This window comes from Anas platyrhynchos, chromosome Z (assembly GCF_047663525.1).
Source record: "Anas platyrhynchos isolate ZD024472 breed Pekin duck chromosome Z, IASCAAS_PekinDuck_T2T, whole genome shotgun sequence".
Taxonomy (NCBI): Eukaryota; Metazoa; Chordata; class Aves; order Anseriformes; family Anatidae; genus Anas; species Anas platyrhynchos.
Window position 1 is genome coordinate 30,180,923 of NC_092621.1, and position 27,022 is coordinate 30,207,944.

General features: G+C 40.0%; 1 protein-coding gene and 1 long non-coding RNA gene across 4 annotated transcripts in view; one reads left to right on the forward strand and one right to left on the reverse strand.

Annotated features, from left to right (window-relative positions):
* Window positions 1-2,132: 2,132 nt before the first annotated feature.
* LOC113840411 (uncharacterized) lies at window positions 2,133-4,539 on the reverse strand. Its single transcript, XR_003493236.3, has 2 exons — window positions 4,315-4,539; window positions 2,133-4,126 (listed from the first exon to the last, which is right to left on the reverse strand). It is a non-coding gene; the product is annotated as an uncharacterized lncRNA (long non-coding RNA).
* A 97-nt stretch (window positions 4,540-4,636) lies between these two features.
* Window positions 4,637-27,022, forward strand: part of JAK2 (Janus kinase 2) — a 91,082-nt gene continuing 68,696 nt past the window's right edge. Inside the window, exon 1 of one of the 3 annotated variants that reach the window (XM_027447150.3) lies at window positions 4,637-4,858. The gene's annotated coding sequence lies outside the window, so the exon portion shown is untranslated. Of the gene's footprint in view, window positions 4,859-5,039; window positions 5,194-5,302; window positions 5,479-27,022 lie in introns of those variants that run through there. The other 2 variants (XM_038170209.2, XM_038170208.2) reach the window with 2 other exon arrangements.

Sequence of the window (27,022 nt, forward strand, 5' to 3'; positions counted from 1 at the left end):
ACAGTACTTCATGTCAATTTCTGAATCCTTATAAATGTTTGGAAACTCCAGGGCCGAACACAGAAAGTGTAGTTTGTTCATATGAAGGAAGTTTTCCATGTTTGACTATTTTAAGAAGATTTAAGTTGATTCTGCCTAGCTTTAAAAAAACAAAACAAACATAAAAAACATCATCATCATCATCAACAAAAAACTTGTCTGCCCACAAATCTGCTACAAGAAATGTTCAAACCAGTAGACTGGTTTGAACATTTTGAAGTAGACTTCCCTAGTTCCAAAGTATATTCAAATAAGACATTTTATTGGCATTGTATTCTATTTCCCTGGTGATAATTAGATCCAATAAAGTACAATTTTAGCTCCTCATTATTATAAATATATTCTATTTGTATAAAAGCAGAACTTGATTACATACAAAACGAAGTGTGTGTTTAACTCAATGGAGACCTATTCTGGCAGACTCCAGAATAACTTAATGGAGTTCTACTCTGGTGGACTCCAGAAGAATCTGTATTGCAGACACCAGGAGTTTTAACTGCAGATCCACTAAAAAGCACCACAAGCTGAGATTCACATTGTCTGTGTCTTCTCTTACAACTCAGGTTGCAGTTTTATTATTTTTGTCTTCTTTTGTTCTGTGTGTAGATTTTGTTAAGGAAGAAGAACATCAGATTTTTCTTTCTGACACTTTCCCTCACCGTATGGTGCTAGCATACATTATCTGTTCATTCCGACACTCAGCAAAAAGTTCTGAAAGTCAGAGTGACAGCATTTTATGGTTCCCTGTAATGCCAATTATACCAAGCCATTTCCCATCAATGAATTGTATTTCAAAATTCAAAAAGCACTGTAGTTAACACAATTGCTTGCATTTGCCTGCTGTCTTTTTCCATCCACGCAACTCTTGGCAGCATGCTGAGTTTTATCCTACAATGGGAGAAAGGCGCATGCTCCTTATAAGGAATCCCTAAGCTGCTACTGAATTGTGACTCAACTTACATGGCAAGAAATGAGTTTACTCTGTCACCAGATCAGAACCACACCAACATGTGCTGAGCAACACGACTGCCAGGCTTCAAAGTCTTGGGACACTTAATGAGCCACTGAGAGGTGTGGGCATTGCTCTTCATAAGAGAGTCAGCTTTGTTAAAGAATTAATAAAAAAATATTGAGTCTTTATTTGCATAAAACCTGTCAAAAACTATTAAAATCAACTAGTGGGCTTCTTCATTTTAGGGTCAGTTCTCTTCCATGTTTTCATAAATGACTTGGAAAGAGGACTTGAGGATGATTCGAGTAAGTTTGTGGATGACACTAGATCAGGAGGAGCTGTTGACTCTGTCATGGGTAGAGAGGCCTTGCAGAGAGATCTTGGCAAATCAGAGGGCTGGACAGTTACCAGCAGTATGAAGTTCAACAAGAGCAAGTGCTGGATTCTGCACCTGGGACGGGGTAACCCCAGCAGTCACAGACTGGTGAAAAAGAGGCCAGAGAGCAGCCCCACAGAAAGGGACCTGGGGGTTCTGGTCACTGGCAACTTGAATGTGAGTCAGCAGCGTGCCCTGGCAGCCAGGAGGGCCAACCACGTCTGAAATGGGACAAAATCAGGCTTACACTGAGAGTCCCAAAAACAAGAGATGGCTTTTCTCTTAGTCTTTATTTTCAAAGTGGATGAATTAAGAGTTGTGTTTTCTTATTTATTTATTTATTTATTTTCAGGAGCTGACTTACATGCAAACCTGTATTTACATGTGCTTCTTCCTCTTTTTTATTTTATTTTTCCTTCAGTAATGGGGTATTCGCTCATATTGCTCAAAAAAATAGCTTTCTGAGAATGACTATCAATATTGAAAAAACTTCTTTGTTCTTTTTAACTGATATTTAAAGAAAGAGCACGTTTCTAAACAGAACGTGTTTCTCTCAAATGCTGGGCCTACCAAAATAGGGGAAGGAAAACCATTACAAACGTATGTACTTATCTTTAAACTTTAAGCACTTCACATCCTGAAAGATTCCAAAAGTAGAAGAAAAAGTGAAACACAGACTTCACAGAAATTACTTAAGCAATTAACTTCTCTAGTCTTGTTCTAACTCATGAAAGTTTTGCAAATAATTCCCCCAAACCTCATGAATAAAGAACAGACTTTGAATTTAATTTTGGCTGAAAATGACAAAGCTAACCACAACTAGCAGAATGTTTGCAATAATTACAATGAAACGGCTTCTATCGTTTCTAGCTGTTTGAACATGAAAATAAAACAAAATCTATTTCCTTGTCTGCATTTGAACTTTAGAATTAGAATTTGGAACACAGAAGTATCAAGGAAGTAACACCAAATCTTTTGCAAAAGTGGCAAGAATTGTAACTTGGTTTAACCAACAGACTAACTCTGAAGGGAAATTGTTAAAACAGTTGTAAAGTAATGGTTCATATATAATTAGTGTTATTTTTGTCCATTATTTGGGGATGTTTTGTAAGTTTCTGTCTGTGTTTTACATACCTGTTTAATTTAGAACGTTGTAGTTATGCCTGTTAGTACAGCTTGCACGTATTTTGGTTTAGCATGGAAATGTAGAATGACAGGTGTAAACAGGATGAAGCTGTATCACAGTTCACTCTTAAAAAGTTGCCACCTGTTACAGGCTGACACCATTGTACTTAAGTGTGTTAATATGCAAATGTGTGGTAAGTGTATATGGTCATTTAGCAAAGACAAAAGGAAAGGGGAATGCTTTAATGGGAGTCAGATGCAAATCCAAAGTGCTGTTTTTGGTGCAGGTGCCTTTGACAGGACTTGCTAAAATGAACATAGTAGCAGGAACACAGTTGAAAATAACAAACAACCCTGAGCAGCCTAGTGAAAAGAAAAGAAAACAAACAAACAAAAAACAACAAAGCAACAAGACATTTCATAGCAGAATGTTCTAAATTGCAATTAAATATAATGGAACACACACTAACAAATGTGTCCAGTATTGCTAGGTAAACTAGTGATGGGAGTCATAATGTAGACAGGACTTCTGTAATCCCTATCAGCTAACAGTGTTCTCTTATCAGTCAAGAGTTTGTAAGATTCTGAAGGTCCAACCAAACCTGACACTGTTAAAATGTGGAAGCTTTACAAACCATAATATAAGGAAGTCCCATCCACTTTTTAAAAATTCTTTGAATTTGCAGTGTTTCGTCCACAGAGATCTCGATGAGCAGAGTCTTGGATATGCACTGACGCACAACCAACATACGACACTACTCTCCTGATCTTTTAAGTGGTCTGGATACCAGTGGTGATTATACTCTGGTGGCACCAGAACTATTTTATTTTGCAATTTGCCAGAAGTTTTCAGTGTCATGGGAGTAGGTGCTTGTGTGAGCTTTCAACATGACAGTCTGGAAAGACAGAAAGGCATTAAAAATGAAAAGCAAATTATTAAAGGATGTAGTACCAAAGAGACTTCCAGTGAGATAGGGGACTAGATAGATGTACTATAAGAAATAATAGATTTTATTTCAAAGTCACTGAGTGTCCTTTAAACTGCATATTTAAGGGAACGAAATATGCAAAGCAATGTACACACTGAGTTAACTTCTAGTTCTGAATTGCCTTAAATTTCCATAAGATGATGTCATATGACACAGGCAACTCTTTTTCTTCTGCTTAAAGAGTTCAAAAAAAACCCAAACATGCCACTGTGGAGATGGCAGTGATAAGCTTGCCTTAAAGAACATTTTTTCTTTAGCAGTACCACATGCTGTTAGCAGACAGGTACCAGTCTGCTCTGGAATTGGTCAGAGTTTTGTGTGCATCTGCTGGTGGTTTTCAGTCATCATCTATGTCAGATCAAATTGTCTTGTCAGTTCTTCCCGGTCCTTCTCTCGGTTGTCTCCTGGGAAAAGACTTCATGGTGCTTTCTTGTAGATCAAGTCCATTGATACCATCATTTTTCCTTATCTCACCATCTCTTCAGGTCAGCAGTGAAGCTCCTTCTCTTCCTGCTTGCTCCAACAGCCAGCCTGGCTCACCCCTCTCAGCGCTTTGAATGCGGCAGGTTCACTTGGCGCACACAACAGCCAGCACACAAGTCACAGTACGTTATCAAAGTTAAGGGTTGTGCAATGAACCCAGACCTGGGACAGAAATAGCAGATAAAAAAAAAAAAAAAAAAGAGAGAAAAAAGAGGTGCAGTGTTCCCGGCTAACACACACACACACAGACACACACACGGCTGCCAAGGGAGCTGCTGTTTACTCCGCCTGGCCGAGGCGCGGTCCGGCGGGCTCTGCGGCTCGCCACCTCGCCTTCTTTCCCTTTTCACCTCACAGCGGCTCCCTTTTGGGGACGGAGCGCGGAAACCTGACAGCACCGGGCGCCTGCCACCCCTCGCAGGGGAGGCACAGGAGGAGAGGAGAGGAGAGAGAAGAGGAGCGGGGGGCACCCCGTCCCCTCAGCCTCCCCCCCGCGCCCCTCAGGCGGAGGCTGCCTGACAACGGCCGCGGGGCGAGTAACGGCCGGCGGCGGCCCCGCCCCGCCGCCCAGCAGCTGCGTGATGACGCAGGCGGCGGGAGCCCCGCGGCCCGGCCCCCGCCCGCTGCTGGGAGGGGGGTGAGGGACGGGAAGGGACGGGAAGGGAAGGGAGGGGGGGAGGAGAGGTGGGGCGGGGCGGGGCGGCCGCGCGGAGGCAGCGGGCAGAGCGCGGCTGGGCTCGGCTGGGCTCGGCTCGGCACCGCGCCGCCGCCGCCTCCTCCTCCTCCTTCTCCTCCTCCTCCCCCGGCGCCGTGCATGGAGAGCGAGCAGCGGGCGCTGAGGGGCCAAGCCGCCTGCCTGCGCCGCGCCGCCCCGCCCCGCCGAGCCCCCGCCGGGTGAGTGCGGCCGGCGGCGGGTGCCCGCTGGCCGCGGCGGAGGGGGCGGGTGGCCGGGCGGGCAGGCGGCGGGTGGCCGGGCGGGTAGGCCGTACCTGCGGCGGGGGCACGGCGGGGGGCACGGCCTCGCCTGCGGGGCGGCGGCGGAGGGACGGGGGGAGGGAGGCAGCCGGCCCCGTCCCGGTGCCGGTCCCGGTGCCGGTGCCGGTCCGGCAGCCGCACCGTGTGGCAGCGCTGCCCCGGGGTGTGCGCGGCGCTGCGCGGAAATGCTGCTGGCGTGTCGGTGAACTTGGGTAACTTGCATCGGGCGAGCGGGGATCGTTAACGGACTGCAGGTTAAAACTTCCCCTTCCTTTTTCTTCCCTTTTTTTTTTTTTTTTTTAATTTTCTTTATTTTTTTTTTAAGGGGGGTGGGGGATGATGTCTGGTGTCAGCCTAATGGGCTCCGTCTTCCAATTTCCTTTCCCCACCTCTCCTGTGAGAGGGGAGAGAATAACACCTTGCTTTGGGCTCCCGTAAAACCCCCGCGTTCGGAGGGACGCGGGCTGTGCTTCCTGGTTGTTTGACAGAGGAAAGCATAACTGGGAAGGCCACTTCAAGTCTCAAGTGCGATTGTGCAGGTAAGGCTAGCTGGTTGCTCGCCAGCGTTTCTGGCATCTTAGCCCCGTACAGCTCCCCAGTTTAACGTCTAGCTCTCCCTTGTTTCTGACGTTAGTCAACGTTAATGCAGTTCAGGTGAGAGAAATATTTCTGAATTGTGTGTTTTATATAAAATCAATATTGACAAGAGATTGTAGAGAGGTTATGCTCACTGTGGAACGGTAGCTTGGACTGATTGTGTGGGTTCATTTTATTTCCTTGTCCTGTTCGCTCTTACCCGTAATTGATACGGGGTTAACGTGGTAGTGATGTTCTTCAAAGGTGCCTGGTTTTGTTCCCTGACTAGAGTCAGTGACATGGTAGTTTGAAGACTCAGTGATGGCCACCTTCTTCCTACTGTCTTCTGCTTCGAAGACAGTGAGTCCCCAGTGACTTCAGAGGTGTAAATAAATAATTTGATACTCATTAACTGTAGTATTATGGTATGAAGTGGTAGTGGTTGTAAGCGTGCTTTCCAGAGAAGCTTTAAATCTGAACCATTTACAGGAGCTCTTTCGTTTTCATAAATGTCGATGACAACAACACAGGGAAGTAGTGTTTGCTTCTGGAGGGGAAATTTTAATGAGCAACAAGTTTACAGAAGGTGGAAAATGGCTCAACACGCTTGTTGACTGGAATCAGATTGACTAGAACTGCAGAATGGAAAATGAAAGGAGACTGCTGCTTCTCACGTGTAACTGTTAGGAGTGGCGATTGGCCTAATAGAATAACCACTTCCAAACTGTGTGGAGCTGGTGTTGTGCGTGACCAGGAGTATGACTAAAAGTGAATGTCGCTGCCATCTTGTACTAGCAGTGGCCTCCTCTTTCTGAAATTGTAGGAGCAGCAGTTACTGAACAGGGCTGTAACTTTTGACATTGGTCTCTTTATCTCAGTTCTGGGGCATTTTTCCTGTATGACTTAAAGTAAACAAAAAGCTTGGAGAAAATGTTTGCAGTAACAGGAAATGTTCGAGTATCTTGGCTGAAAGAACCTCAAGAGGGGAAATAAACACGATTCACATATATGCTAACATTAAACAAATGCGTGAGTTACATTGTGTAACGTGTACCTAAAAGGGAACTACTATCAGAGGTTATGAAACTTACATTAAAAAGCAGGGTAAAATAACTACTCATGCATCAACTAAAATGTATTTGTAGCAATGAGATTTTCAAAAAAGAACAACTGATACTGAATAAGGCAATCAAAACCTAATGGCTTTTTAAAATAAAAATAACTGCAGCTTTGAGTGGGAGGTTGAACTAGATGAGACCTCGTGAGGTACCTTTCAACCTGAATTATCCTGTGCTAGTGGTAGTGTGCTATTACAAGTTAGCATTTCTGTTATAAGCATCCTTCTGTCACCCCGTTCTTTTCACCAAGGCTTGCATGCAAACATTAGCACTGTTATTAGGCAATACACAGTTATACTTTTTCCATTTAACTTAATGGAGCTGCTATTTCAAAGCATCTGACCCTGGCTATGCACTGATTTCAGTGGGTTCTGTATGAATTCATGCGTCCACCCACAGGGTTCTCAGCATGAGCCCAGTGAGATGACTAATATGAGTAAGACTAGCAAGATCTGAGTCAACATTTGAGCTCAGGCTTGTATTTGTATTTCTCTAACTTGTTTCAGATGTGACTTCTGTATCAGAAGATAAATAATCAGCTTTCTTGAATTTCTGGATGTGAGATTTTGCAAACTATTCCATATGGTAGAGCGTTTTGGAGACTTGAAAAGCAAAGCGAAAACATACGTGCGCTACAAAGTTTCCTCATAGTAGTTCCCCTGGAAGAACTGTAGTCAGTTATTTGGTACGTGCACAGACGTGCTTCTTGGCTGTATTGCTAAGTTGATCTACACAGTTCATGATGTCTGTCACTTGGGTGACCATCGGAATACAGTGACAGCTACAGGACTCGAATGTAAGGTGTCTTGGTGCTGTCATTTGTAATTTGTCCGATGCTGGAAGAAAAAAAGCTGATTCCTCACTCCATAACCAACTCTCTCGTTATACAGTACTGAACACAGAGAGATCTGATTGAAATCGAAAAAAATAGAATCCCCTTGTGTTATCATGGATATTGAGTACAGCTGATTTGATCTTTAGAAGTAATTTCTAACTTCTGTCTTGTTGACCTGTACTGGAAAGCAATTTTCTTTGGTGGAAAGTGTAGGTAGTTTTTGAGTACGCAAGTAGAATGACCTGCCAGGAAGGTATTTGTCTCTATAATTTTGGTTATGCAGTCATTCTATCAAACGTTCAAATGTAACTATTTAAATTGGACTTGTAGGGAAAAAAAAATCCTGAAGGGTGCAGCCTAACTATAGGTATTTTCTTTTAAACCAGTAAAGATGTTGCCCTTTTATGAAGTGAGTTGTCTCTGCATCTTTGTCTTTATGACAGTGACTTCCACAGTATTATTACACAGTTTCTTTTGTTCTTAATAGATCACTTTTTAATCACAGTTGAACGTGCTCTTGTGTTAGGAAGACAGGCATTAGTATTCAGTGTCTTGATTTTTTCCATACCTCTGTCCCTTCTTCTGTACTTCCTTCTGTATTTTTCCTAGAATCATTAGCATTTGTCCATAGATTAAATAAATCTGTGTCGCTTTTCTATGAATTGAGTCTGTTTTTCTGTTTTCTGTAATGTCACAAAAGACAAGATGCCAGATGAAACTAGAATGTATTTGATCCCATTCTTCGTTCATTGGAACACTTTGTTTCTTGCCTTGCATGTGCCTGTATTTAGCAGAAAGTGTTGAACTGCACATCCTGCTGCATGGTTATTTTAACCGCTTACTTAAAATTCAATGCCATTTGGAAAAACTGCACATTATTCTTTTAGGAGTTTAATAGTTTGCATTTGTTTACATAAAATGTTAATCTGTCTTCTGTTCTTCATTTGGCTAGCTCTCAATTTTGTTAAGACTAGACCAGGATCAAGATATTCTAAGTTGACCAGTTATTACCGCTGCTGTTCAGTACTTATGTGAAAGGTGAAAAGTATAATCAGTGCTAGGCTTGGGAAATAAAACTGGAGGTTTTTACAGCCTTAAGAAACTAGAAATTGGTTACTTAGGCAGGAACTCTGGAAGCGTTTATATGCTTGCGTGCCTGTGTATAGGATGGCACTTCTTGCTTTGTGTGCATACCCGCATAGAACTTGTTCTGGTATTTATTGTGGTTCGTAAGCTATGTGTTCTTCTTGATGTGAAATTTGTATTGACAGTCTGGTTGAGCTAGCTTAGCTGAATCTTTATCAGTTTGCTCATGTGCTCAAAGGGTTGCAATAGATTTCAGGGTTTACGAATGTATTTTACAAGTGTCTTAATGATTATATATGTTCAAAGTGATGCAATTAAAGTTACTTGCATATATAAAATACAAATCAGAAAATGGTTCTTTGACTTTATTGGTCCTAAAGGTTTATTTTTACAGTATTTAGTAAGAATAATTAGGAAATCAGTTTAAGTCAATTAGTGGGACTTTATTTTTGCAGTCAGCCTGTCTTTGAAAAACAGTATGAAAAAAATACGTTTCTTGTTTTTTAATATTTTATAAGAATCGTGTTAACATTTCTTAGTTCTAACATTGACATTCTGCACGTATGAAATAAATTGATCTTTAATGAAACCTAATATGCTTTAAATGAATATCTTCAGTCTTTGTTCTCCATTAATCTTTGTCAACGGCTAAGAGCTTCTTAGTTACGAGCAAAATGTTTGTAATTCTTTAGCGTGTTGTGCTGCTCCTTGTGTTTCCAGAACTGTAAGGTATTTTTAAAACAAGAAAAAATCTTTTTACTTTTAAATACCTAATCTTGATACATAAAAATATACAGTAATTTTTTTACCTTTAGTTTTCAAGCAGTCGTTGGAGGCCTCAGTAGTTCAAGTGCATTTAGATTGGGAGCCCTGTTGACTTCAATATGAAATTATGGGATTGCTTTCATGGACTCAGTTATAGAAACAGGGTTGCAGGTGGTGTCTGAGTTTCTCCGAGTATATCGGTAAAACTTGACTACAAGCCTAACACAAGAACATTTAAAGACTAAGGCTATTGGGGAAAAAACAAAACAAAACAACACTATTCCTGATGAAAGAGTTTTTGTTTTTTTCAGTCTGTTTTTTAAAGATGCTTTGGAAAGCTCTAATGATAGTCAAATGACATAGGAAGCTTTGTTGAGGTTATAAAGACAAAAGGCTCTTAACAATACAGCCTTCAAGTGAGGGCTCGTGTTGGAGAATGATGTTCAGAAAACATAAAATTAAGTCTGCTACGTGTGGTATAGTTGGTGTACTGTTTATGACATTAGAGAGTATACGCCAGCAAAGATCCTTTCTTTTGCAGCATTTCTCAGTTGTGAAGAATTCAGACATGCTGTGACGTTTAGGTCTGGTTCTACAAAATGTAGCAGTACTGTTTGTTTCTTATGTTTGTTCATAAACTGAATAGAATATAGTTGCAAGGGACAGTAATACCCAGTTCTCTGCATGTTTCTCTGCTTGCTGAAATGTAGAGGGGAAATAAAGCCACTTACATGTTTGTTATATCCCATCTGTATGAAGGAGTACTCCCATGTGCTGGGAAACCTGGAGTTGAAGCCAAATAGCAACTGGTCTCTATGAGCTGACATTCCCACATGGAGAAGCAGAATCAAAAACAGTATTATTTCAATCGTACAAAGGTAAAGAAGGCAAAACATTGCTCCCCTCTGTAAATGGGGTAGTAAAAGGAGCTGAATGAAGTGAAAGCTTTTAAAAACCCTCTGCTTGTAGCTGAAAGAATAAAAATTGGACACAAAGCCAAACTACTTCCATTTTATTGGCTGTTGAGTGAAGGCTGCCAAGAAGATACATGCACTTGAAAGCTTGACTGTTTTTCAACATTATCATCAAACTGCTAAAGAAAGATACTTTCTCTTGCAATGAAATGTACCTCACATGGAGAGAAGTACTTCTTTTACAGACTGACTTTGGAAATTATAGCTGGCATCTCTGGCCTTATTTCTGACACTATTTTGACATGCTTTGTAGTACTGTCGGCATAGCTTCTGTCTTTGGATTATTTCTGAACCATTAGAAATTCTACCATAGAACATATTACAGTCATGTCATAATATAGTCACAGAAATGTGTGCAGCTTTTGTTGTCATGTACAGTCAGATTTAATCCAGCTTTACAGGACTGTACTTTGCAGAGTCTAAGATCGCTGGTTTGAAATTTGGATACCTACTCTTGTGACTTGAGATCAGTGTTAATTATGCAGTTTTTAAGCAACTGGTTTAATTTATTAGATTGACAAATCTTCTGCTATGCAAGTTTTTCTGATTTCTGCACTAAGTAAACAGTGATGTGTTTTTTTTTTGTTTTTTTTTTCCCATGATATGATACCTTGAAGTTTTGCCCTTTGGAGCGATAGGAAGCAGACTACCTGCTTAGCCAAGGGATAGGAGAGTTTTTAATGCTGAGAAAAATGGATGGGAATCTGAGCAGACAAAGTGAAATTTGGCCTTTCTGTCAGAAATTATACACCAAGAAATCCCAGAGATCTAACAGAAAGCTAGAGGTTGGAGTTTCTTGATGTTTTAAGTGTATGCCACACAAGACGTTTCTTTCCTCAGCCTCTCATAAACTCTGGAATTTGCTGCTCCATCAGCTTTGTAAACACAACAGCTCTTTGTAGGGCTGTGCTGTAAACTGTATCACAACTGTGACCTACGCTTAAAACTTATTTTTTCCTCCTTGAAACAAGTGGCAAGAGGGAAGGGGAATGGACAGGGTAACTTCTTAAGCTGGTTTACAGTGCCAGAGAAAACGTTGTGCAACCACATCCTGGATAACCCCAAAGATGAACTGAGCTACAAAAGAAAGTTTGGGTTCCCAGTGGAATCTGAGGACATGGGATTGCACAAGACACAGATGCTCAGCTGTGGGCAATAAAGCATGTGTCAGTCCAACAGCTGGCTTCCAAAAGGTTGAGACTTTGGAACTATTCTAACAACTGTGTAAATAGGTGCATAGTTATCTTTTAATTAAACCTTTGCAACTATGTTGTCTATCAGGGATTTTATGATTAAATATTTCTAGTTGCTTTTATCTTAACTTGGCTTCAATTAAAGGTGATTTCAAGGTAGCTAGCTACAATTAGGATGTTCTGTTTGAAAAAGTACTTTGATCCCTAAAACTGGAGACTGGCACACTAAAAGTGTTCCGGACGTTGAAAGAATAGCGAAGTTGCACCGAATTCTGATGAACATTTTGGGAGCATGCTTGCCAAAATTGAGTAGAACCGTGTTTTACTGAAGTTTGTGATGATGAGAAAGTGAAACTGTTGCTAGAACTCATGGGCCGGAGCAAGGTGGGTGTAAAAAACGAGGGAGGATCTTCACTTTTCATTGTTACACATTTGCAGACCTAAAAGCAGTGTGATGAAGTAGACTCAGACCACAGCATAGAACAGATAAACCAGGAGGACTGCTTGGTTGAGGTTGATGTGATTACATCGGTCTAAGTGAGAGCCATATCAATTAGAAACTATTTCTGCAATGTAGTTGCATGTGTGATTGTAACACATGTGGATTAAGGTAGAACAAGCTCATATTTCAGCAGCTGGAAGCTGGAGGGATTGTGCAGGACACTGCCAATTTCATGTTGTTTTTGCTACCCAAGCTGGTTCTGGCACATTAATGGTGTTTACAAGGGTATCTGTAGGCTGCAGCAGACTTAAACCATACCGTAATTTTCTCGGGTTCTGGTACTTTTCCAAGTCTGTCTTTCTAGAGCTCACCATTTGCTTAGACTGATAGCTTATCAATATTTTTGTCTGTGGACTCAAAAGACCAAGTCCTAACCTAACATTATAACATAAGGGATTTTATTTGTTTACTCATTTTGTAAAAACTCAGTTGTTTATACGTCAGTTTTATAGTGGTTCTGTGAGTTTTGACACTTTTTTGGAGCACTTGTGAGATTTTTTTTTTGATAAGTTGTTAATGCAGAATGCTTTGTCTTAAGATACTATGTTGTGATCCAAAGACTGAGCCTGCTGGTGAAATGGCATTTCTTACTGTCAGATTATTTAGATTTTTTTTTTGTCATTACCTGATGTTACAGCAAGTTTGTGACATGTCATGATATGCTAGGATGTGGCAGCTGCAGAAGTGTTATCAGCTACTTATTTTCAAATATTTATTCCACGTTGTTTGAAAGGATATCTGCAAATAGCCGCATTTCAGTGTCGTCTGTCTAGTTTCTTACTGGAAAGCAGCCGTGTGGGCTGCTCTGTGCGACTTCTGTGAAATATCTTTGAGCAGCTCTATATTTAGATTACTTGAAACTCTTTCAGGAAATATGGAAAAGCTTTACTTTTAAATTGGTGCTTTGTGTTAATATGTCAAATTACTTTTCTCCTTCCTCCTTGTATGAAATCTGTCTTGGCTATGAAACCCAGTATTGTTTTGACATGCCGCAAAAGTGAAGTGTTGTGAAGCTGAAGTGTTTCAGACTGAGAATGCCTAAGGGGAAGGGACCTTCACTGCCCTTTGTCATACAAACAGATTTAATCTATTTAACAGTAGGTTAAATACGTGCAGAGCCAGGAAAAGTGGCCGTCTCATTTCACCTGAAGTAGACGAACAGAAGGAAAACAAGAACATGCCATTCCTGCTGTTGGGGGGGACAAACAGTTAATATGGATGAACAGGATTTCCTTAAATTACTGTTTGTAGAAACTGCCTCTGAATGGCTTTCCTTAAAGCGATTCTGCTGACACCTAACTTTAATCAAATAATGTAACTTTTGGTTAAACAAAGGTACTGTATTCATAGAATCATGGAATAATGGACTGTGGAGTGGACCTCACAAGATTTCTGCTCCAAGCTCCTGTCCAGAGCGGCATCGGTAATGGGGAGCTGCATCCAGTCAGGTCGTGAAAACCCCAAGGACAGGGACAGCACATCCTCTCTGCGTCCCAGCTACACTGGTGGGCTGCTCACACTTTCTCCTTGTGTCCTGTCTGAATCTCCTGTGTTTCAACTTACGCTTCTTGCCTCTTGTCCAGTGAAGAGGCAGGCTCTATCTTCCCACTAACCTCCTTGTAGGTACTGGGGGCTGCTGGTAGGTCCTCTGAAGTCAATTTTTCTCTGGGTTGAACAAGCCCAGCTCCCCATGTCTGTTTGTCCTCATGTGACTATGTCAGTTGTCCCTGCTGTGAGCTCACTCTATCCAGTCCCCAGTGTTTTTTATGTACTGGGGAAATGGGTTGAGACAGAGACCAAGCACATGAGCTTTAAATTCAGATAAGATATGAATATTGTTCAAGTTTTAGAGAAAGCCAAGACGGTAGGAAGTCAAGGACTCTCCAACAATCAAAGGCAAACACTTTACTCGCCCCATTTATGTGTAAACAAACAAACAAAAAAGAGCAAGCAACAACAACAAAAAAAATAAGATGATGAAATGTATTCATTTTAAGCCCTTAAAGGACATTGTCACCAGAAACAATCTGTTCAGTTCAAATAAGTGTAGTGTTTCCTCTCTGTAATGAACTGCTCAGTTTGAAGTGTAAAATGTGTTCTGATAACTGTATTTGGTTATGTGTCATTTCTTTAAGTGTCATATTTAAAGTCAACTTAAAAATGTATTTTTATGTATTTTTGTTATATTTCAATTTTCCAAATGTAGATTGCCAGACATGTTTAAAAACATTGTCTTGAAAATCATAGACAACATACTTGTGAGCATAATGTAATTAAACACCCAAGTCTAGATTGAACAGAGTACATTGCATTTTCGCGTGAGAAGCAATGGAACGCAGCGTGTCTTCTTTAACTAAAAAAAAAAAAAAAAAAAAAAAGATAAATCAAGTTTAATGCTAAGAAGTATTATTTGACTGGGTCAGTGATTAAATGTGGTTAACTGCAGAACAACAGCTTAAAAATCACAAATGCAAACCAAAAATGATTTATAACAAATGTTCCCTCCAATTTTAATCATAACTTAGGCAATTTTAAATTAATTTGAATAAATCAATCTGTCTTGCCCTGAGACTGTTGAATACTTAATTGTACAGAGTTTATACAGTTGTGTGTATATTTATAGTTTATTTATTTATTTTTTAAATTCTCTTTGGTTCTCTAAGATTCATGGATTGTTAGGCCAACTGGAACTTTTGGAGTATTACAATCTTGTGGTTTTGTCAAGTCATCAGACTTCAACCACTTTAGACAAATATGCCCTCTTTTCTGGGATGTTATCTAGAGTTAGTTACAGGGGTATTACAGTGGGAGATAGTTCTTTCACCACTCTGAATTCTTGGTTATGAATTCACAAATCAAGTCAGTTTTAATATTTCTATTTCTTAACAGTACTGATAAACCAATATTCCCTTTTATGTATCATTTAATGACTTTATTATCTTTGTTTAGTAAGAGGTTGTACCATTGATATTATGTATTCCTGAAGTTTTTGTTTCTCAGGGACTTAACTGTTGTACTTGAGAAACATGTTATGTATGTGAAACACCTGCCTTCTGTTTCCATATCTTTATTTTGTATTGCTTTTAAAATACCATGTTGCTGTACTTACTTTTTTGTTAAATTAAGATGAGATAAAATACTAAGTTGTTTTTTTAACTATTTAACATTAGTAAAAAGGAGGAAACAATATAAGAAATCCTAAATTTAATTGTTAAGCCAAATGCCTTTTTAAATTCTTTTCATTTGATAAATAAATCCATTTGGAAGCAGTAAGCACACATGTATTACCTCTGTGGTGTTGTTAGATGAAACCGTGTTTCCTTATTTCCAGTTTAAGCAAATACAGATTCTCATCTAACTGTTAACTTATTGTAAACCATTACAACAACTTAGAACAACAAACCTGTAGTTTGGTACAGTGTCTTTTTAATCCTGTCATCATTTCCAGTTACTAAATTTGCCTCTAGAGAAAGAAACAAGGCAAACAACACATGGACAACCTTCTGCTGTCAGGAGAATAAGATAGCAAGTCATCCTTCCTGATAACACATTAAAGAGAAGAAAGAAAGATTAAAGGAACAAGAAAACAAAAAAAATCAGGGCAAAACCAAGATAGATAGAGCAACAGAGTTAAATGGACTTGTATACTTATTTAGTAAGCTTGCATAGCAATTTTTTTTTTTTTTAAAGCACTTAAATTATAGAGGCATTCTGATATCAACAGTATTGCACCGTACACAGTAACTGTATTGAACTGACAAATTTAAAAAAAAAATTCAGTCAAAGACACTGTGGGGAGGACATAACATCTCTTTTCTTATTCTAAGTGGCTATGTTTCCTGTGCTATATAAAAAGGAATTGTCCTTTCCCACAACAGTAAAGATATTGCTGCTGTCTTCCCTTGCAGTAGTGAAGCGGCAGGTGAGTTTACAGGCAGAAGCAGGAACTCAGTAGGATTCTGGAAGCAAAATGGTTTAAAGCAAAGAGGGAGCAAGTATGCAGCTTCATCCTTTTATCCCTCCAGATACCTTCCTGCCTTTTCCCTTTTTACTGCATCTCTACTGTACTTTTTCACAACTTTTTTTTTCTTGTTGTATTCATTGGCTTCTTTTCCTACTGTGGGTTGCTTTGTTGTGTTCTTGTTCCTCCTTCTCCTCCTGTTAATAAAAGAGCCATTAGCTGCCGAGTTGTTCCTGGCGTCAAGTAGTTTTTAAGACACCTTTCTGATTTCAATAGTAGTCTGACCTACTTGGAACCAAACTTCAAGGCCAAGTGTTTAGACTTTCAGTTTACCATGGTGATACAGCCTTTTGTCCTTTTGGATCCATCATCTTCAGATTTACAGCATCTACCATTTGGGACAGAATAGTTCTCCTAGGTCCAACTCACCAGTCAACTGTGAGCCCATTTGAATGGGAAAATAGAAAAAAAAATAACCCAGAAGAACAGTTGCATAAAAAAAAATGCTAAGATCAGATGCTACATGCCATATACTGTTTAGCCCAGCTTATAACTATATTGAAACTGTCTAGGTAGTTGAAAAGTTGATTTTCAATTGGAGGAGAACTCTTGATGGTTTTGGAGGGAGCTAACTTTGATTTGTTAGTAGAAGAAAAAAATTGTGAAAAATAGTTTGTGAGAAGACTTGATACTGTTAGTCTCAGTAGGGAAAGGTGTGGTATTGTAATTAGAATTAGAATTTAAAGTGAAGATGAGAAGAATCAATTTTTATGGAAGGAAGCAAGACTGGCAGGTGGCTTGGCAGTAGACTGGAAGAGAATTTATGTTTGGTTTGAAATGGAGGGGATGATGGAAGGAAAAGTCAAAACATATTATGTATAAGAAAAACATGAGAAATGGGTACAAGGAAGTGTGGGTGGATGAGTGGTTTTGTATTGGAAATGCAGACAGGGCAAGTCCTTGTATATGTTGTTTTAATCTTGAGTTTTTGTGTACAAGTTTAATTATTCTAGAGGTTATAGCTGTTGGAAAAATATTGTGTAATTTCAAATTTCAGCAGGGCTGATAATGGAGAACATAGGAGTTGCATTCTGATAAGAATTTGGAAATTTTCTTTTGTAACTTCAGTAGAGACAGTTGATCTGGAAAAACATACTGGTAGTGTTTGGGGGCTGCTGTTCATTATGAGTGTCATGTGTACTTTTGATTCATGATGGTTGAGGGCAAGACACTGGCCATTTGTGAGCATTAAGAAATCATAGTTTAAATTAAAATTATCTCTAAAAAGAGCTAGAATTAAATCTTTGAGCAAATGCAGTTTCTGGCATGCATGTATGCATCCCTTGCTTATTTTCCACCAGTGGCTTTTTATTTTCGTAACTATGAAATGAGCAGAAACATTTCAGATTACAGTCCTTTCCTTATTTTGACCATGGGATGGCATAAAGTAGTAGTTCAACAAACCTTTTTGTTTTCTCACATCTCTGTTCTACTGTCATAGACTTTGTACAGCTTGAGTTTTTGCAATCATTATTTGTTATCTCTCCTTTCCTGTTTGTTCCTACATATTTCCTTTGCTTTTATCTTCGCAGTGGGTGAGGTCCTTTTGGAGACATAAATATCATATCACAGCATGAATGGTGGGTTATGAATTGCTACAGAACAGTAAAACTTTTAAAGTTACTTAAGCAGTCCTATACTCAGAAATACATAATTACACACGCGATGTTTACAGCAAAATACTATGTAGTTTGGAATTTATGAGAGGGAATCTCTGGTGTAGTGCCATTGCATGCATGAATATAAATATTTTTGTTATATTTAAAACTGACATATCTGGTTTATGGAACGTGGGTGTAATCTGAATCAGATTAGATGTTAGAGAGTTTGACATGCCTTCAAAATCTGAACAAAGCATTGAAAATGTTATTACTAATGTTACTGCTTTTGCTAGTTTCAAAACATCTGAAAAGTATTCTTGGTGTTTAGCGAGTAGATCATTAAGATACTAGTTGGACTAGTTCACACAAAGCCTGGCTTTAGCAAATCTCATTATATGATTACAGCCATATTTAAAGTGTTAAATGGTGTCTACAGGCATTGAAAGAAATGGCAGGTCAGCTGTGGATTACACAGTCTGTGTGGGAGTGTCAGTTTGTTCATTTGTCTATCTTTTTATTTTTGCCTTTGTAATGTGGAAATCGTGGCTCAGTAAAGAACTCCAGTCATCTTATTTGCTGTCAAGATTACTACAATAATTAGCCTGTTTCCTTGGAACAAATGTATGGTATCTAGACTCAGTAACAGTAATGCATCATTTGAGATCTGCAATCTGTTCTTTTCACATGGAAAGTAGCAGATTTAAAAAAAAAAAAAGACTTTTTTTGTGTTTCCATAACTCACTTATATTGGTGTAATGAATAAAAGTAACACTAATCTAAACTAGATCATGGTTTGATTTGAAATGATTTGCAGTACAGCAGCAAGAAAAATCTGGTAACACTATCTTTAATGGTAACATAACACTAATTTACTAGAACCCTTTCATATTAATTTTCTAGGGTTTTATGGGGAAACAACATAGAAATTTATGTAGAAGCCAGTCTGACTGGATACTGTCTGGAGATAATCTTCTGAAGTTCTGTGATCACACATAAGTAGTCTGATCAATAATTTATGCTTCTAATGGATTATTTCTAATTACTGACTTGGCAACCATTGTACAAGAAGACATTGCAGGTTATCAACTCTAAAAGTAACTTCTTGTTCTTGAGTGATAACAAAATGAAATACTAGGGAAAACTGGCTTTTTTTTTGTCTTCTACAGAAGGGAGGAAAAAAAAGCTTTCAAAGATGAGAATGGATTCCTCTGAGGAATCCTGATGTTAAAAAGGGAGTGAAAGGAGAGGAGAAATGGAGACTACCCAAAATAAACAGAAAGGCCATTTAAAGTGGAGAATGTTACAGAATAGAGCAGGGATGGAACAGGACAAGGAGTAATGGCCACAAGACAGAGCACAGGATGTTCCGCACCAACATGCGAAAGAACTTCTTCACGGTGAGGGTGATGGAGCACTGGGACAGGCTGCCCAGGGAGGTTGTGGAGTCTCCTTCTCTGGCAGTATTCAAGGCCCATGTGGACGCCTACCTGGGCAGCCTGCTCTAAGGAACCTGCTTTGGCACGGGGGCTGGACCTGATGATCTTTTGAGGTTCCTTGCAACGCCTACAGTTCTGTGATTCTGTGAAAGGGGAAAGGACAGAAGAGGGGGTGTATGTTCTTTTCTTTCTATGTCTGCTCTCTTTCTGTTCTGCTTTTTGGGGTGGGAAGTGAATCGTGTTGTAGAGAAGAGAAGGGAAGAATATAAAATCAGAGGAAAAGGTTGAAAGGGATCTAGCTGCCAATGTAATTATAGTACTGCTGGACTGGCGTCTCGACTTGAGAATTATTGTGAGGCTTTGCAAGCCAGGTATAGGCAATATATCTGCAGGCAATGTATTCCTTTGGTGGTAAAGAGAGAAATAGTCACTTAACACAAAACTGGGAGGAGTGGCTGATATACCAGAAGAGCCTGGACAGCCTGGAGGGCCCAAGCACCAGTACAGGCTGGGGGCTGACCTGCTGGAGAGCAGCTCTGCAGAGAGAGACCTGGGAGTCCTGGTGGACAGCAGGCTGACCATGAGCCAGCACTGTGCCAAGAAGGCCAATGGGATCTCGGGGTGCATTAGGAAGAGTATTACCAGCAGGTCAAGGGAAGTGATCCTCCTCCTCTACTCAGCCCTGGCAAGGCCACACCTGGAGTCCTTTGTCCAGTTTTCAGCTCCGCAGTATATGAGAGGCTTGGAGCTACTGGAGAGAGTCCTGCAGAGGGCTACAAAGATGACCGGGGACTGGATCAGGGGACTGGAAAGGCAGAGACAGCTGGGCCTGTTTAGCCAAGAGAAGAGAACATTTGGGGAAATCTTGTCAACATGTATAAATGTCTGAAGGGAGGATGTCAAGAGGATGGGGCCAGATACGTCTTAGTGGTCCCCTGTGATAGGACAAGAGGCAGTGGGCACAAAATGAAACATGGGATTTGCTGTCTGAACATGAGGAAAAAAAATATTTACTGTGAGGGTGACAGAGCACAGTAACAGGTTGCCCAGAAAGGTTCTGAAGTCTCCTTCTCTGGAGATATTTGAGACCTGCCTGGATGCCATCCTGTGCAATGTGGGTGCAGGTGACCCTGCTTGGCAGTGAGGTTGGAATGGATGATTTCCAGAGGTCCCTTGTAACCTCAACCATTCTGTGATTCGTGTCAAAGTCATGTTACTGCACCGGAAAACTCAGAAAATTAATTACTTGCAAGTAAAGGGGTTCCTCAGCAGTTGAGTGTGGAAAGGACTGATTTGAAAGCAACTGCAGCCCAAGGAGGATGGTTGGACTTTGTATGGGACAACCTTGAATTTCTCAAAGGAAAAAGATGCGATGACACTTCAGCTGTTTCAGCCATAGATGAAAATGTACTTATTTCATTAAGCATGTTGTCTATTCACCTGGATCAGGGCACTGACACCTGAAGCCTTTGATTGTCTATCTCTAACTCTCATATTAAAGATGTGACAAAAGTGTCCTATGCAACATATCAGTTATTCAAAGCACACAAAAGCAGAGTATAACGGAGAAAAACAGCACACGTGTTTATTGTTTTTGTTTGCTTATGGCGTAGAATTGCTAATCAGGTGGTAGAGGCAGTAGAGTAAGGGGGGAAGAGCTTTGGCAAGGCTGGGAAGGAAAGGTATGTGGAAATGTAGTGTCACCGTTACCAGTGCTTCCTACAGACAAACCTGATAAAACAGGAGGAATGTGATTCTGAAGAAGACACTGAGTAGAGAAAGGGAGTTAGAACACGTTAAAAGTTTTGAGTACTTATGCTTCCTGTGCTGTAAGGGGCTTGGCAAACATACAAGGCCATGCTACTGCAGCTGTTCCTGAAGGGCTCCACAAGATAGCGTTTTCAGTACTGCAAGGATCTTCCACTGACTGAGTCAATGGACCAGTGGAGTTAATGGGGGATGGGTTGCATAGACAGAGGGGGATAGTAGTTTTGTATTCATCTGTTTGTTTGTTTGCTTTCTGGAAGAGCTGCCACAGTAATAAGCAGCAGGCATTAAGTTGACAAAAGTCTTTCACCCAATTATACAATATTGTTACCGTTGTTGAAGGAATTGAAGGAAATACTGTTCTGGAGATAGATATAGGTGGCTTTCTTCAAAGTACTGATTATTTTGATTATATACAGAATAAAATAAGATGCATATAATACATTGAGTGCAAAACAATTATAAATGCATATGTGGTTAAAGCTCTTGAAGCAGATAGATTGTAGGTGCTGTTAAAGAGGATCTGCAGCCTGACTGTATCTTTTGTGTGTATTAAAATCATATCTATTCAAAAGTTTCAATATTATCATTAGAAGCCTAACTTCTGATGTTTACCTAGTTTAAAATACCCAACTCCAGAGACTCAAATTGAAAAATGCATTAAATAGACTTCCTTTTTGAATAGCAATTAATCATGTTAGACTGCCTAATCTGACCTAACTACAGCTTGTTTCATTTGACTTTTTTTTTTTTGTATCAGGATTCAAATATTATTTTGCTATTTTGGCTTTCAGTCAAAGCCTTATGAAATCAACAAAATTAATTTGAATGCTTCTCCATTTTCATTTTGAGCTATGCGGACATGATGAAAAAAATGTTTGAGTAATATTTGTGACTCAACTGGCAGCTGAATAAATCTAAGCAGGTTTTATGTAGCAAGAGATTTTTTTTTTAAATAAGGTTGATTTCTGAGTTATTGCTGAGGAAATTAAAAAGTTATACTAGATGCAAGAAAAGACAGCTTTTTTGAGGCATGGGAACATTCAGTAGGCTGTGATCTTGTTACTTTGAAGAACATTTCTTTGTTCTTCAAATTCCTGCTGTTTGTTATTAATGCCTTTAGGTTCTTGGTGTAGTCTAACAGCTTCCTTATCCCAAATCTTTTTTTACAATGCAAATGAAATGCTGAGAAGAGATCAGGGAAAATGCACCGTTCCACTTGACTTGAATCCTCCAATGATAACAGAGGGCTAGGGGTAGGAATGTAGGAAGCTCTGCCCCTTTGTGCCAAAAGATAAGCCAGCAGGGAAGAAGATTGGCCTGGCTGAACAGGGAGCCTCTGGAACTCAGGAAGAAGAGGAGAGTTTATGACCTTTGGAAGAAGGGGCACTTAACTGAGGAGGACTACAAAGATGTTGTGAAGTTATGCAGTGAAAAAATTGGAAGGTCCAAAGCCCAGCTAGGATATTATAAGACTATAAAAATGTTTAAGTAAGGAGGACAAAGGAGACCATTATATATAGGACTCCCATATGTATTGGATGTGGGGGGAAACATAGTGACAAGAGATGGGGAAAAGTCTGAGGTACTTAATGCCTTCTTTGCCTCAGTCTTTATTAGTAAGATCAGTTGTTCTGTGGGTACACATCCTACCAAGCTGGAGGCAGAGACAGGAACCAGAATGAAGCCCTTAAAATACAAAGGGAAGTGGTTAGTGCCTACTACGCCAACTGAACATCTTCAAATCCATGAAGCTGGGTGGGATCCACCCAAGGGTGCTGAAGGAGCTGGCAGAAGTGCTCACCAAGCCGCTTCCAATAGTTTAGCAACATTCCTGGCTAAAAGGGGAAGTCCCAGTTGGCTGGAGGTTGGTGAACGTCATTCTGTTCTACAACAAGGGCAGGAGGGAGGACCTGGGAATTACATGCCTGTCCGTCTGACCTGGGTGCCAGGGAAGGTTATGTAGCAGGTCGTCTTGATTGTCATCACATGCCACATGCAGGACAACAAGGTGATCAGACGCAGTCAGCCTTGATTTATGAAAGGCGAGTCCTGCCTGACAAGCCTAATCTCATTCTATGATAAGATCAGATGCTTAGTGGACAAAGGCTGTGAATGTTGCTTACTTGGACTTTAGCTAAGTATTCAATACTGTTTTCTACAGCCACCTCTGGCTGAGTGGCTGCTCGTGGCTTTGACAGATGTACTGTTTGCTGGGGAAAAAAAGCAAAACCTGAGTGGATGGTTGGGCCCAAAGGATTGAATGGAGCTAAATCCAGTTGGTCACGTGGTATTTCCCAGGGCTCAGTTTTGGGGCCAGTTTTGCTTAACATTTTTGTTAATGATATTGAGGGGATGGAGTGCACCCTCAGCAAGTTTACAGACAACACCAAGTTAGGTGTTACTGTCGATATGCTTGAGGGTAGAAAGACTGCAGAGGAACTTGGATAAGCTGGAGTGATGAGCCATATCTGATTTTACAGCATGCAACATGTCAGGTGCTCCACGTGGGTCGTAACAACCATGTGCGATGGTACAGGCTGCGGGAAGAGTGGAAGAAGACCCGGGAATGCTGGTCAGCAGCCAGCTGAACAGCAGCATTGTGCCCAGGTGGCCAAGAAGTCCAGTGGCATCCTGGCCTACATCAGAAATGGTGTGGCCAGCAGGACTAGGGAGGTGATTGTCCCCTTGTATGGTCTTACCAGTGCTGTGTTCTTCAAGTACTCTGTTTAGATTTGGGCCCCTTTCTACAGGGAGGATATTGAGTTGCTGAAGCATGTGCAGTGAAGAGCAAAAAGTCTGGTGAAGCGACTAGACAATAACACTTACGAGGAGAGGCTGAGGGAACTGGGGTTGTTTAGTCTGGAGAGAAGGAGTCTGAGGGCAGACCTTCATTGGTGTGTAAAGCTATCTGAAAGGAGATTGCAGTGAGGAGGATGTTAGCCTCTTTTCTCAGGTGATAAGTAATAGGACATGATGCAATGGCCTCAAGTTGTGCCAGCAGCAGTTTAGGCTAGATATCAGGAAGAATTTCTTCACTGAAAGCCTGGTAGGGCATTGGAACAGGCTGCTCAGGGAAGTAATGGAGTCCCTAGAAGTGTTTGAGATGCATGTGGATGTGGAGCTTTGGACATAGTTTAGTGGTGGACTTGGTAAATGTTACCTGGACTTAATGATCTCAAGGATCTTTTACAACCTAGGTGATCCTATGATTCAAGTATTCTTTTTTGATTCTAAGTGGACAGCAGAAACCAAAAGTGTTATAGGCCTTGCTTGTATTTGTTGGCAGACAATGTTTTGCAATTGCTAGTCATTTTAATATTTATGATTTATTGCCTACTTACCCTTCAAACTAGAATACTGTTAAATAAATGTCACTCCTGGTGGGACGAGAGAGCTGTAATCTTGTTTCTGATTTTAGCCATGTGGTGTGTAAAGATGAAATTATCTCCTCCCTTGATGCCTCTTTATGCCTATTTTGCTTTATATATACATATATATGCACACACACACACACACACACGTTTTTATGCTTTCTGCTGAATTATACTGGAAAATTTTATGTCTTTTCAGTTATCATAACTAATACTTTTTAATACTTTTTAGGACATTGGACTGTTTTTTATTTGTAACCTGCATTATTCTTGCACATCTAACTTGGCATTTGTATCATTAAAATGTATTTCTTTTGAAACGAACTTTTTTTTTTTTATTTCATTTCATAGAATCATAGAATCATTAAGGTTGGATTTGAAATGAATTTTAATTTTTAATTTGAAAGGACAGTCGTTTTGTCTGATTATGCTATTTCAGTTCAGACTTTCTTAGTACTAGGCAGACATTGACATGCTGGAATGAGTCCAGCAAAGGGCCACCAGAGATGTTCAGAGTGGAGCCCATGAGGCCAAGAGAACTGTGTGTGTTCAGTTTGGAGAAGTCTGAGTAGACATCTCTTTGCTGTCTTCAGCTTCCTAATGGGAGACTGTATAAAAAAAGATACAACTGGACTGTATTTGGAAATATATGGTGACTAGATGAGAGACACAAGATATTTTTGTGAGGTATTATTATTATTTTTTTTTTTTTTCAAAAAAAATTTTTGAGAGTGGTCAAATATTGAAACAAATTGTTCAAAGTGGTTGTGAAATATTCATCTTTGAAGATATTAAAAACTTCACTAGACAGGTTTTTGAGCCTGGCACAGTTTTACCCTACTTTAAGCAGGAGTATTGGACCAAATGACCACCAGAGGCCCTTTTCAAAGTATGATTTCTTGTTATTAATTTACATGATATTGGCATTTGGCATCTTCATGCATAATAGTTGCAACTTTTGTTTTTGCTCTTGTATGGAAACAATGTATTTTCTTACACAAAATGTTTGCTTGAATAACCAATTGATGCTTTGAGGCTTTAGTTAGAATGCGTAGCAGTCTCTAAAACGTTTGTTGAAGTGGAATGTAGTGGAAACTAAAGAAATCCTTGCAAAAGCCTGCTGAACCTATATAGATAGATATGTGTTTAAATGAAGTGTTATGTGTAGTTCTTTTATAACAGGGAAATGGATTAAAAAGTTGAATCTGCTTTGCAGATTAGAAATATCCCAGTAAGAATATGTTAGCTCTTATTTTTCCATGTCATTGTTTTTTGTGAGCAGAAAAATGGGTACATTTTTGAAACTGAGCAGTGCTCAAACTTGTATTATTGGCCTCAGAAAGGCCATCATCATCTGCCTTAGAAGTTAGAACTGAAACAAAGTTATAACTATATGAAACTAAATAAAATAAGATCAAGATTAGTAGAATACTGTAATACTGTTAAGGTCCTCAGTTTGAGTGGAAGCAGAAGTTAGTTGAGATGCTGAAGTGAGGTGAGAGTGAGAGGGCTAATGTGGGATGGTTGTATGTATTGAAAAGGGGACAAGTAAAGGGGTAAGCAGAGAAATTCAATAACTTTCACAAAATATCCTGAGTTGAAGGGACCCACAAGGATCATTGAGTCCAACTCCTGGCTCTGCACAGGACCAGCAAAAATCAGACCATGTGTCTAAGAGCATTGTCCAAACACTTCTTGAACTCCATCAGGCTCGGTGCTGTGCCCACTGCCCTGGGGAGCCTGTCCCTGTGCCCGACCACCCTCTGGGTGCAGACCCTTTCCCTAACCCCCCAGCCTGACCCTCCCCTGTCCCAGCTCCATGCCGTCCCCTCGGGTCCTGTCGCTGTCCCCAGAGAGCAGAGCTCAGCGCCTGCCCCTCCGCTCCCCTCGTGAGGGAGCTGCAGGCCGCCATGAGGCCTCCCCTCAGCCTGCTCTGCTCAGGGCTGAGCAAACCAAGGGGCCTCAGCTGCTCCTCATACATCTTCCCCTCTAGACCCTTCACCATCCCTGTAGCCCTTGATCTCCTTTGAACACACTTATAGTGTCCTTTGGATATAATATTTTTATAATAGTTTTATGTCCATCTTATATCAGGGAGTGTTCTTAGAATATCAAGCGTCCAGTGTATGACTAGACTAACAACAGATAAGAAAGGAGATCTAATGAGAATTGGCAAGAGCTGATGGAGTGAAGTGTGGAATGTCTGATGGGTAGAACTGTGTGTCTGATTGTAGAGGAAAGATGAGGTAAAAAAGCTGACTAAGGGTCAGAAGTGGAAAGTGGAAAGAAGGCTCTGAAAAATACTGTAGATAGCTGTTTGTTTATGGGTGCGGATATTACAATAAGGGATTGAAATGATTGGAAGCTGAGGATTGGAAAGGAAGTGATGAATCCTATAGATGCTAAGAGCAGGGCATAGAGCATTGTACAGCAGCATAAGAATCTCTTCTTCATACAGGTGAAAGCCCAACAGATTATGAATTTGGTTTATTTGTGTTAAGTTGGAAATGTTTTGTATTAATAATTTTGCATAAAATATGCTTGGAATTGGCAACAGTCTTTAATGTTCACTATAGTCACAGATTGATCAGACAGTTCAGGCTAATTTAATCCATCTGTGTAAAAATATCTTATTTCACTTCAGAATGTTTTTTTTTTTTCCAAAAAATAAAATTAATATTTTTCTTCTTGAAAAAAAAATGTTTTAACCAAAAAAATATATAATAATAACATAATAGTAGAAATTTTCATCACATCAGTCACTTTTCTCTCAAAACTGACATAAGAAAATGAAATGTGGGAATGTGGGCTTTTTTTTTTTTTTTTGACTTACCA